This window comes from Balaenoptera physalus, assembly GCF_965194825.1.
Source record: "Balaenoptera physalus genome assembly, chromosome: 16".
NCBI lineage: Eukaryota > Metazoa > Chordata > Mammalia > Artiodactyla > Balaenopteridae > Balaenoptera > Balaenoptera physalus.
This window is the reverse complement of record NC_138898.1, coordinates 39,036,392-39,054,453: the sequence shown is the minus strand read 5'-3', so window position 1 is coordinate 39,054,453 and position 18,062 is coordinate 39,036,392. Positions and strand designations below refer to the sequence as shown.

At 38.6% G+C, this 18,062-nt stretch overlaps 1 long non-coding RNA gene across 1 annotated transcript in view; it reads right to left on the bottom strand.

The window, feature by feature from the left end:
• Positions 1 to 7,383: 7,383 nt before the first annotated feature.
• Positions 7,384 to 18,062, bottom strand: part of LOC309644518 — a 147,253-nt gene continuing 136,574 nt past the window's right edge. The window contains exon 2 of the long non-coding RNA XR_014254475.1: positions 7,384 to 9,288. This is a non-coding gene — a long non-coding RNA (uncharacterized lncRNA). The remainder of the gene's footprint in view (positions 9,289 to 18,062) is intronic.

Sequence of the window (18,062 nt, the reverse complement as noted above, 5' to 3'; positions counted from 1 at the left end):
TCATTGTTTTCTAGTCTATATCCTCCCCAAACCTGGAGCTATTGGTGACAAGAGGTTGGGTCTTTTGTATCTATAACATCAGGATGTAACAGGTAGTTGTCTCCTATTGCAAATTCATGATGAATGATGGTGATCCAACTCAGAAGTGAATAAAAATTTGCAAAACATAATCGTGCTGCTGAGGACCATTTTAGGGAATATTTCTTTGAGTGAACTCTGAAGTAGCTGAGTAATGTTTGCTTTTAATGGAAGCACTAAAATATGAATAATGATAATCTCTGATGGGTTTTCCCTGGTTTATGTTTTTGTCTTAATTTTTATATTTTCAGAATTCTTTATAGGGAGTCATATAGGTTACATTTATAATCAAGAATGAAGGCTAAAAAACAGTATATATTATTATTATTATTTAATTTTATTGAAGTATAGTTGATTTACAATGTTGTGTCAATTTCTGCTGCACAGTGAAGTGAATCAGTTATACATATATATTCTTTTTCATATTCTTTTCCATTATGGTTTATCACAGGATATTGAATATAGTTCCCTGTGCTATACAGTAGGACCGTGTTGTTTATCCAAAAAAACCCAGTATATATTACTTTGTATTTGTATTGTACCTTTATGGCAAATGTATGCAGAGAAAAAGAACTAATAAAAAGTCCTCAAGAGGGTAACTGGTTTTCTCTAGGGCTGGAATAATGGGTGACTTTTTTTTCTTTTTCTCCTAATTTGCAGGGTTTTTTTTTTTGTATGATTATGTATTACTTTTATAAGAAAAAATTATTAAAAATAAATATAAAAATTAAATAAATGGCATGATGATTGATAATGTAAGCAAATAATCAAACTACCACTTATCAAGAGATCACTGAATTTAACAAATCATACTTATTGTCAAGACATTTAGCTATTATTTAGAGAACCCATGGAAAATAATATAAATATTGCAATCTTTTAAAATGGAGGAAAATATGACTCTGGAAATCATAACTGGAGAATTTGTTTTAGACCTTTTGGAAGTTAAGCATATCATTGGTTTGGGAGCAGAACCTCAGTCCATTTATGAATTGTAGAGGTGGTTTTTAATGGAACATAACTACCCATTTCTGTTGCCAAATCTATTATCCTTTAGTACAGAATACACCGGAGATTAAAATCCCACACATTCAGCAAAATACTTACCGTGAAGCAGTGTAAATAGATTTAGTCATAATTTATACAGGTGCATATTTATAGGTAGAATATAAATGTTTGAAAAATGGCAGTGAGAGAAAGGAAGAACCAACATTATTTTAGAATATTATTTCTTTTGAGTTTCTTCTTTAAATCCTTATGCTTTGCATTTATTATGTGTTAAAACTAAACACTCCTCCAATATTTATAAATCAGTTTAGATTTCCCTCACTTGATTTGGTAAGAGCTGAGTAAATCAGTTACATGTGGTTATTTATTAAAAAGAAGATTAGATACAGTTTTTGTCATTACTATTTCACTTTTGTGAGCAATGTAATGTTAAGTTCTTAGAGGTTCTTTTATACCATCAATTATCACAAGCTGAAAATATGATTTATTAACTTGCTGACTAATAATTTTCATGTATAAGTAAATGTCAGAGTAGACACTTCTAAAGGTAGCTTGTATCATTCAATCCTGGCCTGAAAATTAATTCCTGAAAGCTACACAAATGCAAATATTTAGACAGAGAAGTCCAGTAATGCCTAACTGAAAGATGGAAAGATATATGTATTTAGCACTTTATAGTGTGACAGATAGTAAGTAGAGCAATTGCCTACAATATATTATCCCATTGAGTCCTCACCACAAACCTACGGATAAGTCTATTAGTCAGGGTAGTCAACAGTCTGTAATCTCAGTTGTTTATAAACCACCATATCCACTGACAGGCAGCTCTGGGCCCTGTTCCATCTCTCCTTGGCTGACAGCATAGCCAGCAGCAGAGAGAGAGAAAGAGACCTAGGGAGTCTCAAACCTGCAGCTCAAAGCTCGAGCCTGGAAATGGCAAACATCACTTCTGCTCCCAACTCATTGTTCAGAGCTAATCACCTGGCACCACCCAACCACAAGGGGGCAGGGCAGGGAGTGCAAACCCACAGTGTATCCAGAAGTGGAGGGAACAGGCAATATTTGGTGAATAGTACTAATCACTACTATAGTAACTGTGTGCCCCTATTTTACACACAAGGAAACAGAGGGAAGTCAAACAACTTGTCAAGTCACATAGCTAGTAAGTGAAAGAGTTAAGATGTTATTAAAGAACCAAGCATGAAGTGAACAGTATTTTTATGGCATATTCTGAGCCTATCAATTCTATGCCACATAAAAAGACACAGGAATATTAGAGAGTGAACAGGGATTAGCAGATTTCCCTTGGTTTCACTTTTGTGAACTTGAAATCCTTTGGTTATATTTCCAGCTGCCTACCTCAAAAACTAGAGATCAAAAATATTGCCTTTCTGTTACCAGAGCTGAATTCCTTATGAAATGTTATGGCCCTTGGAGTTCTTTGGATAATTTATTGAAGATAAAGAGAAATGTGACTTGCAATCCTTTGGAAGATGTTAGCAATGTGAAGCCAAATAACCTTCAGGAAGAGGCAGTACTGTTGATCCAACCTGCCTCAGTGGTGTGCATTCTTCATGAAGATGAATTATAGACAGGGCTGGTGCATGCACAACTGCAGGGGGCACTGCTCACATAGTATTCTATGTTGATGCTGCCTCCTGGACTTATGAAATGCATAGGTCAAAGAAAATCTTTCCTCGTAGGAGGCAGATGTCATACTTTTCCTCCATTTCAGCTCCTCTCCTCAGTAGTATTTCACTTCTCATGAGTAGGTGTTAGGAGAGAATACATTATCAGTAAAGTCTTGAGGAGTCTACAAAGTTGGAGCTTTCATGGAGGGTTCAGCCAATGGAAACTCTTCCTATCATCATTTTCCTTTTAGCATTTGACATCTTGTGATCTACAGCCCTTGCTCATAGGTACTAAAGAATCTCTACTTCCCTAGATATTCCAGCACCAAATAAAGAGCAAATTTACATTGCTTCTACATAACACCCAGAAATGGTCTCCACCTTGCTGTACAATAATACCCTGGGGTGCTTTCAAAAAATCCCCTTGTGACTTCCCTGGGAGTCCAGTGGTTAAGACTTCGCCTTCTAATGCAGGGGGTATGGGTTCAATCCCTGGTCGAAGAGCTAAGATCCCACAAGACTTGGGGCCAAAAAACCAAAACATAAAATAGAAGCAGTGATCCACCAGAGGGCAGACAGCAGAAGCAAGAAGAACTATAATCCTGCAGCCTGTGGAACAAAAACCACATTCACAGAAATATAGACAAGATGAAAAGGCAGAGGGCTATGTACCAGATGAAGGAACAAGACAAAACCCCAGAAAAACAACTAAATGAAGTGGAGATAGGCAAACTTCCAGAAAAAGAATTCAGAATAATGAGAGTGAAGATCATCCAGGACCTCGGGAAAACGAATGGAGAAAAAGATCGAGATGATACAAGAAATGTTTAACAAAGACCTAGAAGAATTAAAGAACAAACAAACAGAGATGAACAATATAATAACTGAAATGAAAACTACACTAGAAGGAATCAATAGCAGAATAACTGAAGCAGAAGAACGGATAAGTGACCTGGAAGACAGAATGGTGGAATTCACTGCTGTGGAACAGACTAAAGAAAAAAGAATGAAAAGAAATGAAGACAGCCTAAGAGACATCTGGGACAACATTAAACACAACAACATTTGCATTATAGGGGTCCCAGAAGGAGAAGAGAGAGAGAAAGGACCAGAGAAAATATTTGAAGAGATTATAGTCAAAAACTTCCCTAACATGGGAAAGGAAATAACCACCCAAGTCCAGGAAGCACAGAGAGTCCCATACAGGATAAACCCAAGGAGAAACGTGCCAAGACATAAGTAATCAAACTGGCAAAAATTAAAGACAAAGAAAAATTATTGAAAGCAGCAAGGGAAAAAAGACAAATAACATACAGGGGAACTCCCATAAGGTTAACAGCTGATTTCTCAGCAGAAACTCTACAAGCCAGAAGGGAGTAGCATGATATACTTAAAGTGATGAAAGGGAGGAACATACAACCAAGATTACTCTACCCTGCAAGGATCTCATTCAGATTTGATGGAGAAATCAAAAGCTTTACAGACAAGCAAAAGCTAAGAGATTTCAGCACCACCAAACCAGCTCTACAACAAATGCTAAAGGAACTTCTCTAAGTGGGAAACACAAGAGAAGAAAAGGCCCTACAAAAACAAACCCAAAACAATTAAGAAAATGGTCATAGGAACATACATATTGATAATTACCTTAAACGTGAATGGATGAAATGCTCCAACCAAAAGACAGAGACTTGCTGAACGGATACAAAAACAAGACCCATATATATGCTGTCTACAAGAGACCAACTTCAGACCTAGGGACACATTCAGACTGAAAGTGAGGGGATGGAAAAAGATATTCCATGCAAATGGAAATAAAAAGGAAGCTGGAGTAGCAATACTTATATCAGATAAAATAGACATTAAAATAAAAGATGTTGCAAGAGACAAGGAAGTACACTACATAATGATCAAGGGATCAAACCAAGAAGAAGATATAACAATTATAAATATATATGCATCCAATATAGGAGCACCTAAATACATAAGGCAACGGCTAACAGCTATAAAAGGGGAAATTGACAGTAACACAATAATAGTGGGGGACTTTAACACCTCACTTACACCAATGGACAGATCATCCAAAATGAAAATAAATAAGGAAACAGAAGCTTTAAATGATAAATTAAACAAGATGGACTTAATTGATATTTATAGGGCATTCCACCCAAAAACAACAGAATACACATATTTCTCAAGTGCTCATGGAACATTCTCCAGGATAGATCACATCTTGGGTCACAAATCAAGTCTCAGTAAATTTAAGAAAATTGAAATCATATCAAGCATCTTTTCTGACCACAACAATATGAGATTAGAAATGAATCACAGGGAAAAAAATTCGTATAAAACACAAACACATGGAGGCTAAACAATACGTTACTAAATAACCAAGAGATCACTGAAGAAATCAAAGAGGAAATCAAAAAATACCTAGAGACAAATGACAATGAAAACACGACGATCCAAAACCTATGGGATGCAGCAAAAGCAGTTCTAAGAGGGAAGTTTATAGCTATACAAGCCTAACTCAAGAAACAAGAAAAATCTCAAATAAACAATCTAACTTTACACCTAAAGGAACTAGAGAAAGAAGAACAATCAAAACCCAAAGTTAGCAGAAGGAAAGAAATCATAAAGATCAGAGTAGAAATAAAGGAAATAGAAACAAAGAAAACAATAGCAAAGGTCAATAAAACTAAAAGCTGGTTCTTTCAGAAGATCAACAAAATTGATAAACCATTAACCAGACTCATCAAGAAAAAGAGGGAGAGGAGTCAAATCAATAAAATTAGAAATGAAAAAGGAGAAGTTACAACAGACACCGCAGAAATACAAAGTATCCTAAGAGACTACTACAAGCAACTGTATGCCAATAAAATGGACAACCTGGAAGAAATGGACAAATTCTTAGAAAGGTATAACCTTCAAAGACTGAACCAGGAAGAAATAGAAAATATGAACAGACCAATCACAAGTAATGGAATTGAAACTGTAATTAAAAATCTTCCAACAAACAAAGTCCAGGACCAGATGGCTTCACAGGTGAATTCTATCAACCATTTAGAGAAGAGTTAACACCCATCCTTCTGAAACTCTTCCAAAATACTGCAGAGGAAGGAACACACCCAAACTCATTCTATGAGGCCACCATCACCCTGATACCAAAACCAGACAAAGATACTACAAAAAAAAAGAAAATTACAGACTAATATCACTGATGAATAGAGATGCAAAAATCCTCAACAAAATAATAGCAAACAGAATCCAACAACACATTCAAAGGATCATACACCATGATCAAGTGGGATTTATCCCAGGGATGCAAGGAATCTTCAGTATATGTAAATCAATCAATGTGATACACCATATTAACAAATAGAAGGATAAAAACCCTATGATCATCTCAATAGATGCAGAAAAAGCTTTTGACAAAATTCAACACTGAGTTATGATAAAAAACTATCCAGAAAGTGGGCACAGAGGGAACCAAACTCAACATAATAAAGGCCATATACGACAAACCCACAGCCAACATCATTCTCAAAGGTGAAAAACTGAAAGCATTTCCTCCAAGATCAGGAACAAGACAAGGATGTCCACTCTCGCCACTATTATTCAACATTGTTTTGGATGTCCTAGCCATGGAAAACAGAGAAGAAAAAGAAATAAAAGTAATACAAATTGGAAAAGAAGAAGTAAAATTGTCACTGTTTGCAGATGACATGATGCTATACATAGAGAATCCTAAAGATGCCGCCAGAAAAGTACTAGAGCTAATACATGAATTTGGTAAAGTTGCAGGATACAAAATTAATGCACAGAAATCTCTTGCATTCCTATACACTAATGATGAAAAATCTGAAAGAGGAATTAAGGAAACACTCCTCTTTACCATTGCAACAAAAAGAATAAAATACCTAGGAATAAACCTACCTAGGGAGACAAAAGACCTGTAAGCAGAAAACTATAAGACACAGATGAAAGAAATTAAAGACGATACCAACAGATGGAGAGATATAACATGTTCTTGGAATCGAAGAATCAATATTGTGAAAATGACTATACTACCCAAAGCAATCTACAGATTCAATGCAATCCTTATCAAATTACCAATGGCATTTTTTACAAACTAGAGCAAAAAATCTTAAATCTTGTATGGAGACACAAAAGACCCCGAATAGCCAAAGCAGTCTTGAGGGAAAAAAGTGGAGCTGGAGGAAAGAGACTCCCTGACTTCAGACTATACTACAAAGCTACATTAATCAAGACACTATGGTACTGGCACAAAAACAGAAACATAGATCAATGGAACAAGATAGAAAGCCCAGAGATAAACCCACGTACCTATGGTCAACTAATCTATGAGAAAGGAGGAAAGGATATACAATGGAGAAAAGACAGTCTCTTCAATAAGTGGTGCTGGGAAAACTGGACAGCTACATGTAAAAGAATGAAATTAGAACACTCCCTAACACCAGACACAAAAATAAACTCAAAATGGAGTAGCAACCTAAATGTAAGACCAGACACTATAAAACTCTTAGAGGAAAACATAGGAAGAACACTCTTTGACATAAATCACAGCAAGATCATTTTTGATCCACCTCCTAGAGTAATGGAAATAAAAACAAAAATAAACAAATGGGACCTAATGAAATGTCAAAGCTTTTTTATTTATTTAAATATTTATTTATTTATGCCTGTGTTGGGTCTTCGTTTCTGTGCAAGGGCTTTCTCTAGTTATGGCAAGCAGGGGCCACTCTTCATCGCAGTGAGCGGGCCTCGCACTATTGCAGCCTCTCTTGTTGCGGAGCACAGGCTCCAGACATGCAGGCTCAGTAATTGTGGCTCACGGGCCCAGCTGCTCCGCAGCAGGTGGGATCTTCCCAGACCAGAGCTCGAACCTGTATCCTCTGCATTGGCAGGCAGATTCTCAGCCACTGAGCCTCCAGGGAAGCCCTGTTTTTTTTTGATATTGAGCTGCATGAGCTGCTTGTATATTCTGGAGATTAATCTTTTGTCAGTTGCTTCATTTGCGAATATTTTCTCCCATTCTGAGGGTTGTCTTTTCATCTTGTTTATGGTTTCCTTTGTTGTGCAAAATCTTTTAAGTTTCATTAGGTCCCATTTTTTTTTTTTTAATTTCCATTTCTCTAGGAGGTGGGTCAAAAGGATCTTGCTGTGATTTATGTCACAGAGTGTTCTGCCTATGTTTTCCTCTAAGAGTTTTACAGTGTCTGGCCTTACATTTAGGTCTTTAATACATTTTGAGTTTATTTTATTTTGTCAGCTCTACATCCCATCTTACCCTCTGAAAAGAAAAACTTTGTAAGGTCATTTGCAAAGAGTTTTTGAGACTACTTCCTTCTTGTTTATTTGCTAACCATTCAGAAGAAGTGAAAGGATTGCGATTTTTATACATCTTGGGTCTGGAGTGGAGTTGAGACTCAACTAGGAGAGCAAGGGGGTAAGGGAGCCCCTCTATGGGTGGGCACTGATTAGAAGCTTCACACAACTAGCTATGTTTTGAGTGGCAAAATGGAAAGCTAATATAGTTCAGTAAAAAGAAACCAAAAAAAAAAAAACCACTCTAAAGAACAGATGCCGCAATTCAGGGATATAAGAGTCAGGGATGGATTAGCACAAGAGCAAACTTCTCTCTACACGTGACTAGGCACTAAAAGAGCACATGTATAATTCTTATTTTATTTTTAAAATTTATTTTATTTTATTTTTTACCATCTTTATTGTAGTATATTTGCTTTACAATGGTGTGTTAGTTTCTGCTTTATAGCAAAGTGAATCAGTTATACATATACATATGTTCCCATATCTCTTCAATCTTGCATCTCCCTCCCTCCCACCCTCCCTATCCCACCCCTCTAGGTGGTCACAAAGCACAGAGCTGATCTCCCTGTGCTATGCGGTTGCTTCCCACTAGCTATCTATTTTACGTTTGGTAGTGTATATATGTCCATGCCACTCTCTCACTTTGTCACATCTTACCCTTCCCCCTCTCCATATCCTCAAGTCCATTCTCTAGTAGGTCTGTGTCTTTATTCCGGTCTTGCCACTAGGTTCTTCATGACCTTTTTTTTTTCCCCTTAGATTCCATATATATGTGTTAGCATACTGTATTTGTTTTTCTCTTTCTGATTTACTTCACTCTGTATGACATACTCTGACTCAATCCACCTCACTACAAATAACTCCATTTCGTTTCTTTTTATGGCTGAGTAATATTCCATTGTATATATGTGCCACATCTTCTTTATCCATTCATCTGTTGATGGACACTTCCATTGCTTCCATGTCCTGGCTATTGTAAATAGAGCTGCAATGAACATTTTGGTACATGACTCTTTGAATTATGGTTTTCTCAGGGTATATGCCCAGTAGTGGGATTGCTGGGTTATATGGTAGTTCTATTTTTAGCTTTTTAAGGAACCTCCATACTGTTCTCCATAGTGGCTGTATCAATTTACATTCCCACCAACAGTGCAAGAGGGTTCCCTTTTCTCCACACCCTCCCCAGCATTTATTGTGTGTGGATTTTTTGATGATGGCCATTCTGACCAGTGTGAGATGATATCTCATTGTAGTTTTGATTTGCATTTCTCTAATGGTTAATGATGTTGAGCATTCTTTCATGTGTCTGTTGGCAATCTGTATATCTTCTTTGGAGAAATGTCTATTTAGGTCTTCTGCCCATTTTTCGATTGGGTTGTTTGTGTTTTTGTTATTGAGCTACATGAGCTGCTTGTAAATTTTGGAGATTAATCCTTTGTCAGCTGCTTCATTTGCAAATATTTTCTCCCATTCTGAGGGTTGTCTTTTCGTCTTCTTTATGGTTTCCTTTGCTGTGCAAAAGCTTTTAAGTTTCATTAGGTCCCATTTGTTTATTTTTGTTTTTATTTCCATTTCTCTAGGAGGGGGGTCAAAAAGGATCTTGCTGTGATTTATGTCATAGAGTGTTCTGCCTATGTTTTCCTCTAAGAGTTTGATAGTGTCTGTCCTTACATTTAGGTCTTTAACCCATTTTGAGTTTATTTTTGTGTATGGTGTCAGGAAGTGTTCTAATTTCATACTTTTACATGTACCTTTCCAGTTTTCCCAGCACAACATATTGAAGAGGCTGTCTTTTCTCCACTGTATATGCTTTCCTCCTTTATCAAAGATAAGGTGACCATATGTGCATGGGTTTATCTCTGGGCTTTCTATCCTGTTCCATTGATCTATGTTTCTGTTTTTGTGCCAGTACCATACTGTCTTGATTACTGTATCTTTGTAGTATAGTCTGAAATCAGGGAGCCTGATTCCTCCAGCTCCATTTTTCGTTCTCAAGATTGTTTTGGCTATTCGTGGTCTTTTGTGTTTCCATACAAATTGTGAAATTTGTTGTTCTAGTTCTGTGAAAAATGCCAGTGGTAGTTTGATAAGGATTGCATTGAATCTGTAGATTGCTTTGGGTAGTCTAGTCATTTTCACAATGTTGATTCTTCCAATCCAAGAACATGGTATATCTCTCCATCTATCTGTATCATCTTTAATTTCTTTCATCAGTGTCTTATAATTTTCTGCTTACAGGTCTTTTGTCTCCTTAGGTAGGTTTATTCCTAGATATTTTATTCTTTTTGATGCAAGGGTAAATGGGAGTGTTTTCTCAATTTCACTTTCAGATTTTTCGTCATTAGTGTATAGGAATGCAAGAGATTTCTGTGCATTAATTTTGTATCCTGCTATTTTACCAAATTCATTGATTAGCTCTAGGAGTTTTCTGGTAGCAGCTTTAGGATTCTCTATGTATAGTATCATGTCATCTGCAAACAGTGACAGCTTTACTTCTTCTTTTCCGATTTGGATTCCTTTTATTTCTTTTTCTTCTCTGATTGCTGTGGCTAAGACTTCCAAAACTATGTTGAATAATAGTGGTGAGAGTGGGCAACCTTGTCTTGTTCCTGATCTTAGTGGAAATGGTTTCAGTTTTTCACCATTAAAAACGATGTTGGCCGTGGGCTTGTCATATATGGCCTTTATTATGTTGAGGAAAGTTCCCTCTATGCCTACTTTCTGCAGGGCTTTTATCATAAATGGGTGTTGAATTTTGTCCAAAGCTTTCTCTGCATCTATTGAGATGATCATATCGTTTTTCTCCTTCAATTTGTTAATATGGTGTATCACATTGATTGATTTGCATATATTGAAGAATCCTTGCATTCCTGGAATAAACCCCACTTGATCATGGTGTATGATCCTTTTAATGTGCTGTTGGATTCTGTTTGCTAGTATTTTGTTGAGGAGTTTTGCATCTATGTTCATCAGTGATATTGGCCTGTAGTTTTATTTCTTTGTGACATCTTTGTCTGGTTTTGGTATCAGGGTGATGGTGGCCTCATAGAATGAGTTGGGGAGTGTTCCTCCCTCTGCAATATTTTGGAAGAGTTTGAGAAGGATAGGTGTTAGCTCTTCTCTAAATGTTTGATAGAATTCACCTGTGGAGCCATCTGGTCCTGGGTTTTTGTTTGTTGGAAGATTTTAAATCACAGTTTCAATTTCAGTGCTTGTGGTTGGTCTGTTCATATTTTCTATTTCTTCCTGGTTCAGTCTCAGCAGGTTGTGCATTTCTAAGAAACTGTCCATTTCTTCCAGGTTGTCCATTTTATTGGCATAGAGTTGCTGGTAGTAATCTCTCATGATCGTTTGTATTTCTGCCATGTCAGTTGTTACTTCTTCTTTTTCATTTCTAATTCTATTGATTTGAGTCTTCTCCCTTTTTTTCTTGTTGAGTCTGGCTAATGGTTTATGAATTTTGTTTATCTTCTCAAAGAACCAGCTTTTAGTTTTATTGATCTTTGCTATTGTTTCCTTCATTTCTTTTTCATTTATTTCTGATCTGATCTTTATGATTTCTTTCCTTCTGCTAACTTTGGGGTTTCTTTGTTCTTCTTTCTCTAATTGCTTTAGGTGCAAGGTTAGGTTGTTTATTCGAGATGTTTCCTGTTTCTTGAGGTAGGCTTGTATTGCTATAAACTTCCCTCTTAGAACTGCTTTTGTTGCATCCCATAGGTTTTGGTTCGTTGTGTCTCCATTGTCATTTGTTTCTAGGTATTTTTTGATTTCCCCTTTGATTTCTTCAGTGATCACTTCGTTATTAATTAGTGTATTGTTTAGCCTCCATGTGTTTGTATTTTTTACAGACCTTTTCCTGTAATTGATATCTAGTCCCATAGCATTGTGGTTGGAAAAGATACTTGATATGATTTGAATTTTCTTAAGTTTACCAAGGCTTGATTTGTGACCCAAGATATGATCTATCCTGGAGAATGTTCCATGAGCACTTGAGAAATATGTGTATTCTGTTCTTTTTGGGTGGAATGCCCTATAAATATCAATTAAGTCCATCTTGTTTAATGTATCATTTAAAGCTTGTGTTTCTTTATTTACTTTCATTTTGAATGATCTGTCCATTGGTGAAAGTGGGGTGTTAAAGTCCTCTACTATGATTGTGTTACTGTCGATTTCCTCTTTTATGGCTGTTAGTATTTGCCTTATATATTGAGGTGCTCCTATGTTGGGTGCATAAATATTTACAATTGTTATACCTTCTTCTTGGATCGATCCCTTGATCATTATATAGTGTCCTTCTTTGTCTCTTGTAATAGTCTTTATTTTAAAGTCTATTTTGTGTGATATGAGAATTGCTACTCCAGCTTTCTTTTGAATTCCATTTGCATGGAATATCTTATTCCATCCCCTCACTTTCAGTCTGTATGTGTCCCTAGGTTTGAAGTGGGTCTCTTGTAGACAGCATATATACGGGTCTTGTTTTTGTATCCATTCAGCCAGTCTGTGTCTTTTGGTGGGATATTTAATCCATTTACATTTAAGGTAATTATCGATATGTATATTCCTATTCCCATTTTCTTAAATGTTTTGGGTTCGTTATTGTAGGTGTTTTCCTTCTCTTGTGTTTCTTGCCTAGAGAAGTTCCTTTAGCATTTGTTGTAAACCTGGTTGGTGGTGTTGAACTCTCTCAGCTTTTGCTTGTCTGTAAAGCTTTTCATTTCTCCATCCAATCTGAATGAGATCCTTGCTGGGTAGAGTAATCTTGGTTGTAGGTTTTTCTCCTTCATCACTTTAAGTATATCCTGCCACTCCCTTCTGGCTTGCATAGTTTCTGCTGAAAGATCAGCTGTTAACCTTATGGGGATTCCCTTGTGGGTTATTTGTTGTTTTTCCCTTGCTGCTTTTAATATGTTTTCTTTATATTTAATTTTTGATAGTTTGATTAATATGTGTCTTGGCGTGTTTCTCCTTGGATTTATCCTGTATGGGACTCTCTGTGCTTCCTACTTGATTATCTATTTCCTTTCCCATATTAGGGAAGTTTCCAACTATAATCTCTTCAAATATTTTCTTAGTCCCTTTCTTTTTCTCTTCTTCTTCTGGGACCCCTATAATTCGAATGTTGGTGCATTTAATGTTGTCCCAGAGGTCTCTGAGACTGTCCTCAGTTGTTTTCATTCTTTTTTCTTTATCCTGCTCTGCAGTAGTTATTTCCACCATTTTATCTTCCAGGTCACTTATCCTTTCTTCTGCCTCAGTTATTCTGCTATTGATCCCATCTAGAGTATTTTTAATTTCATTTATTGTGTTTTTCATCATTGTTTGTTTCCTCTTTAGTTCTTCTAGGTCCTTGTTAAATGTTTCTTGCATTTTGTCTATTCTATTTCCAAGATTTTGGATCATCTTTACTATCATTATTCTGAATTCTTTTTCAGGTAGACTGCCTATTTACTCTTCATTTGTTAGGTCTGGTGTGTTTTTACCTTGCTCCTTCATCTGCTGTGTGCTTTTCTGTCTTCTCATTTTGCTTATCTTACTGTGTTTGGGGTCTCCTTTTCGCAGGCTGCAGGTTCGTAGTTCCCATTGTTTTTGGTATCTGTCCCCAGTGGCTAAGGTTGGTTCAGTGTGTTGTGTAGGCTTCCTGGTGGAGGGCACTAGTGCCTGTGTTCTGGTGGATGAGGCAGGATCTTGTCTTTCTGGTGGGCAGGTCCATGTCTGGTGGTGTGTTTTGGGGTGCCTGTGACCTTATTATGATTTTAGGCAGCCTCTCTGCTAATGGATGGGGCTGTTTTCCTGTCTTGCTAGTTGTTTGGCATGGTGTGTCCAGCACTGTAGTTTGCTGGTCATTGAGTGAAGCTGGGTCTTGATGTTGAGTTGGAGATCTTTGGGAGATTTTTGACGTTTGGTTTTGCATGGAGCTGGGAGGTCTCTTGTGGACCAGTGTCCTGAATTTGGCTCTCCCACCTCAGAGGCACAGCCCTGATGCCTGGCTGGAGCACAAAGAGCCTTTCATGCACACAGCTCAGAATAAAAGGGAGAAAAAATAGAAAGAAAAAAAGAAAGAGGATAAAATAAAATAAAATAAAGATAAAATAAAGTTATTAAAATAAAAAATTTAAAAAAATAATTATTAAGAAAAAAAGAAAAAATATTTTAAATTAAAAAAAAAAACAAACAACGGACGCACAGAACCCTAGGACAAATGGTGAAAGCAAAGCTATACAGACAAAATCTCACACAGAATCATGCTCATACACACTCACAAAAAGAGGAAAAGGGGAAAAAATGATATATCTTGCTCCCAAAGTCCACCTCCTCAATTTGGGATGATTCGTTGTCTATTCAGGTATTCCACAGATGCAGGTACATCAAGTTGTTTGTGGAGCTTTAATCCGCTGATCCTGAGGCTGCTGGGAGAAATTTCCCTTTCTCTTCTTTGTTCGCACAGCTCCCGAGGTTCAGCTTTGGAATTGGACCCACCTCTGCAGGTAGGGCATCTGAGGGCGTCTGTTCTTCACTCAGACAAGAAGGGGTTAAAGGAGCGGCTGATTCGGGGACTCTGGCTCACTCAGGCTTGGGGGAGGGAGGGGTACGGATGCGGGGCGAGCCTGCAGTGGCAGAGGCCGACATGACGTTGTACCAGCCTGAGGTGCTGTGCGTTTTCCCGGGGAAGTTGTCCCTGGATCACGGGACCCTGGTAGTGGTGGGCTGCACAGGTTCCCAGGAGGGGTGTTGTGGATAGTGACCTGTGCTTGCACACAGGCTTCTTGGTGGCTGCAGCAGCAGCCTTAGCGCCTCATGCCTGTCTCTGGGGTCCGCGCTGATAGCCCCAGCTCACCCCCATCTCTGGAGCTCCTTAAAGTGGCACCCTGAATCCCCTCTCCTCACGCACCAGGAAACAAAGAGGCAAGAAAAAGTCTCTTGCCTCTTCAGCAGCTCCAGACCTTTTCCCGGACTCCCTCCGGGCTAGCTGTGGTGCGCTAACCCCTTCAGGCTTTGTTCACGCAGCCAACCCCAGTCCTCTCTCTGGGATCTGACCTCCGAAGCCTGAGCCTCAGCTCCCAGCCCCCGCCCGCCCTGGCGGGTGAGCAGACAAGCCTCTCGGGCTGGTGAGTGTTGGTCGGCACCGATCCTCTGGGCGGGAATCTCTCCACTTTGTCCTCCGTACCTCTGTTGCTGCGCTCTCCTCCGTGGCTCCGAAGCTCCCCCCTCTGCCACCTGCAGCCTCCTCCTGCGAAGGGGCTTCCTAGTGTGTGGAAACCTTTCCTCCTTCACAGCTCCCTCCCACTGGTGCAGGTCCCATCCCTATTCTTTTGTCTCTGTTGTTTCTTTTTTCTTTTGCCCTACCCAGGTACGTGGGAAGTTTCTTGCCTTTTGGGAGGTCTGACGTCTTCTGCTAGCGTTCAGTGGGTGTTCTATAGGAGCAGTTCCACGGGTAGATGTATTTCTGATGTATCTGTCAGGAGGAAGGTGATCTTCGCGTCTTACTCTTCCGCCATCTTCTCCTCTCTCCCCACAGGCATAATTTTTAGTCTGTATAATGACTAATTTTAAAATAATTTAAGTTTAGATGATGTTATATTTTCAACATAGCAGGAAAATCCCTGGAAGGGTTGGTAAAACAATCATATGGATTTGGGGAAGTGATGGTCTTCTATTTGATTCTGCTGATTCCTCCACCATCCAAGGAATTTCCTTGACTTTGGTAACACTACAGTTCCTGGTACGTCTCAATATCCTTTGCAGGGCTTTCCTTTTAGTATTAGGACTCTTAATGTAATAGGGAAGAATAAATCTGACTCCATATTAGATCTGTTTCTTTTACTTTAACCTCTGTATTCCACTGCTTTTGCTACAAGTTAAGAACGTTGCCTATAGCCTAAAATATAAAGGATAGCCCGTTCTCAAGGCTCTGAACTTTAAGGATATAACACTTTTTTTTTTCCATCCAAATAAAGATTAAAAAGTTGCAGAACAGAAAGTAACTTTTGTCTTGTTGGAGGTTTACAGGGACATCATGACCTGACCTATGTGGACAGCTTCAAGAATAAAGGATTCCTACACCAGGAAGTTTGCAAAAGCCAATCATGCTCCTCTCTCACCTTGCCTTTAAAAATGCCTTGCTGAAACCCTTTGGGAAGTTTGGGGCTTTCTGGGGCATGAGCCCTGCAGTGAACCTTTCTCTGCTTCAAACTCCAATCTTTAGTATTGTTTGGCCTCACTGTGTGTCGGGCACAGGAACTTGCATTCAGTAACATTAACACAAACCAATTTAATAAAAAGAGAATGTGACAGGTCCTAAAACTTAGAATTTCAAGGAGTAGACTGAGCAAGCCTGGATCTGAGACGTGAGAACTGTTCTCTCTCTCTCTGCTGTGCTTGCTGGCACTCTCCTCTGGCTCTTTGCTCTCTCAGCTCTGCTTTCGTTTGTGTGAGCTCCAACTGCAACAGGGAAGAGCCAGCTCTGACTACATGTTGGATCTGTTTCTTTTACTTTAACCTTTGATTCCCGGTTGCTTTTGTTCACTAAAAGGATACTGTCTATACATAATGGCCTGCCTCGGGGAGCCCTGCCCTTCTGTCTGAATGTTAGACCAAAGTGCCTTTGTTCAGGGAAACATCTGGACCCTGTCCACCTGTGGATGGCTACAAAAAAGAAGAAATTAACACATCCCCTCCCTGAGGCTGGCCATTCCGGGGGATATTTGCAAAACTTATGGCCTTTTTACCTTACTTCCTCATCTCCTCCCCATATCTGTGCTATAAAAGAAACTGGCATCCAAACCCTGGTAAGATGGTTATTTAGAGACATTAGTCTGCCATCTTCTCAGTCAGCCAGCTTTCCAAATAAAGTCGTATTCCTTGCCTCAACACCTCATCTCCAATTTATTGGCCTGTTGTGTGGCGAGCAGAGCGAGCTTGGACTTGGTAACACAACCTCAGCTGGAATGTCCCCACAAGGTAGCGAAACTGTCCACCAGCAGCTCCAGGCTTACATCCTGCTGGAATCCCAGGTAAAAAGTGAATCTGTTCTCCAGTTGGTCCAGTAAAAACCCTACTTGAGCTCTCAATGAACCTGGCTTTGGCCTCTTCCCCTGCCAAAATTTCTATTTAAGGTTCTAGTCACACTGCCTTTTTTTCAGTCTTTGCTGAATTGGGTCTTTCCTGCAAAATGCTGTTCTTTCTACCAGACTCTTCCCTTCCGTAAGGGCCAACTTAATTTCTTCCTCATCCTTCAGCTCTCACATAAAATGCTATTTCATCAGTGTGATATTTCTGATTCCAGAGCACATACTGTAAGTTTACATATTGTGTAAGGAAAGGGTTAACCTTGCAGCTATACTGGGTAGCACTGTGCTTACCTCCTGGGATGTCTAGAAGTCTGGTCAAGGGAAGGTTGAAATATACTAACTCCACTTCATAATGTTCTGTTTAAAGTTCAAAATTCCCCTAGAGGCAACATGTATTTGTTTGTCTACACTTTTTAGGGATGTGTAGATTGATAGTTTATACCTGATTTAACAGGTTACACAGCCTGGGTTTTTATATAGCCAGTGGTATAAAAAAGCCCACAATAAATGTGTGCCTGGGCTCACCGTTATCTTGTTAGTGTATAATCTGAAGATGAAGTGTGCTCTGTCCTGAGCAACTAAGAAAGGACCTGGGGAGTTATGCCTAGAAGTCTTAGACCAAAATATGCTAGCCTATGCTCTCTGTCCTGCCATATCCTTTGCTTGTATTAGAAACTTCCTTAAGTATATCCTGTGGAATCGCGTGAGTCTTGTGATAATCTCCAATTATCCAACCTTGTGTAATTGTCACATATGTATTTTGTGATTTTTCTATTAAAATATGTCTCTCTTACCAACTGAAAGCTCCAGGAAGGCAGAGGTCATGCCTGATTTTGCATTTCATCTTCTCCTGACATGCCATAGTGCTTGATACATGGTAAATTAAGATCCAACCAGGGAAGCAGAAACCATTCTGAGTTCTCACAGA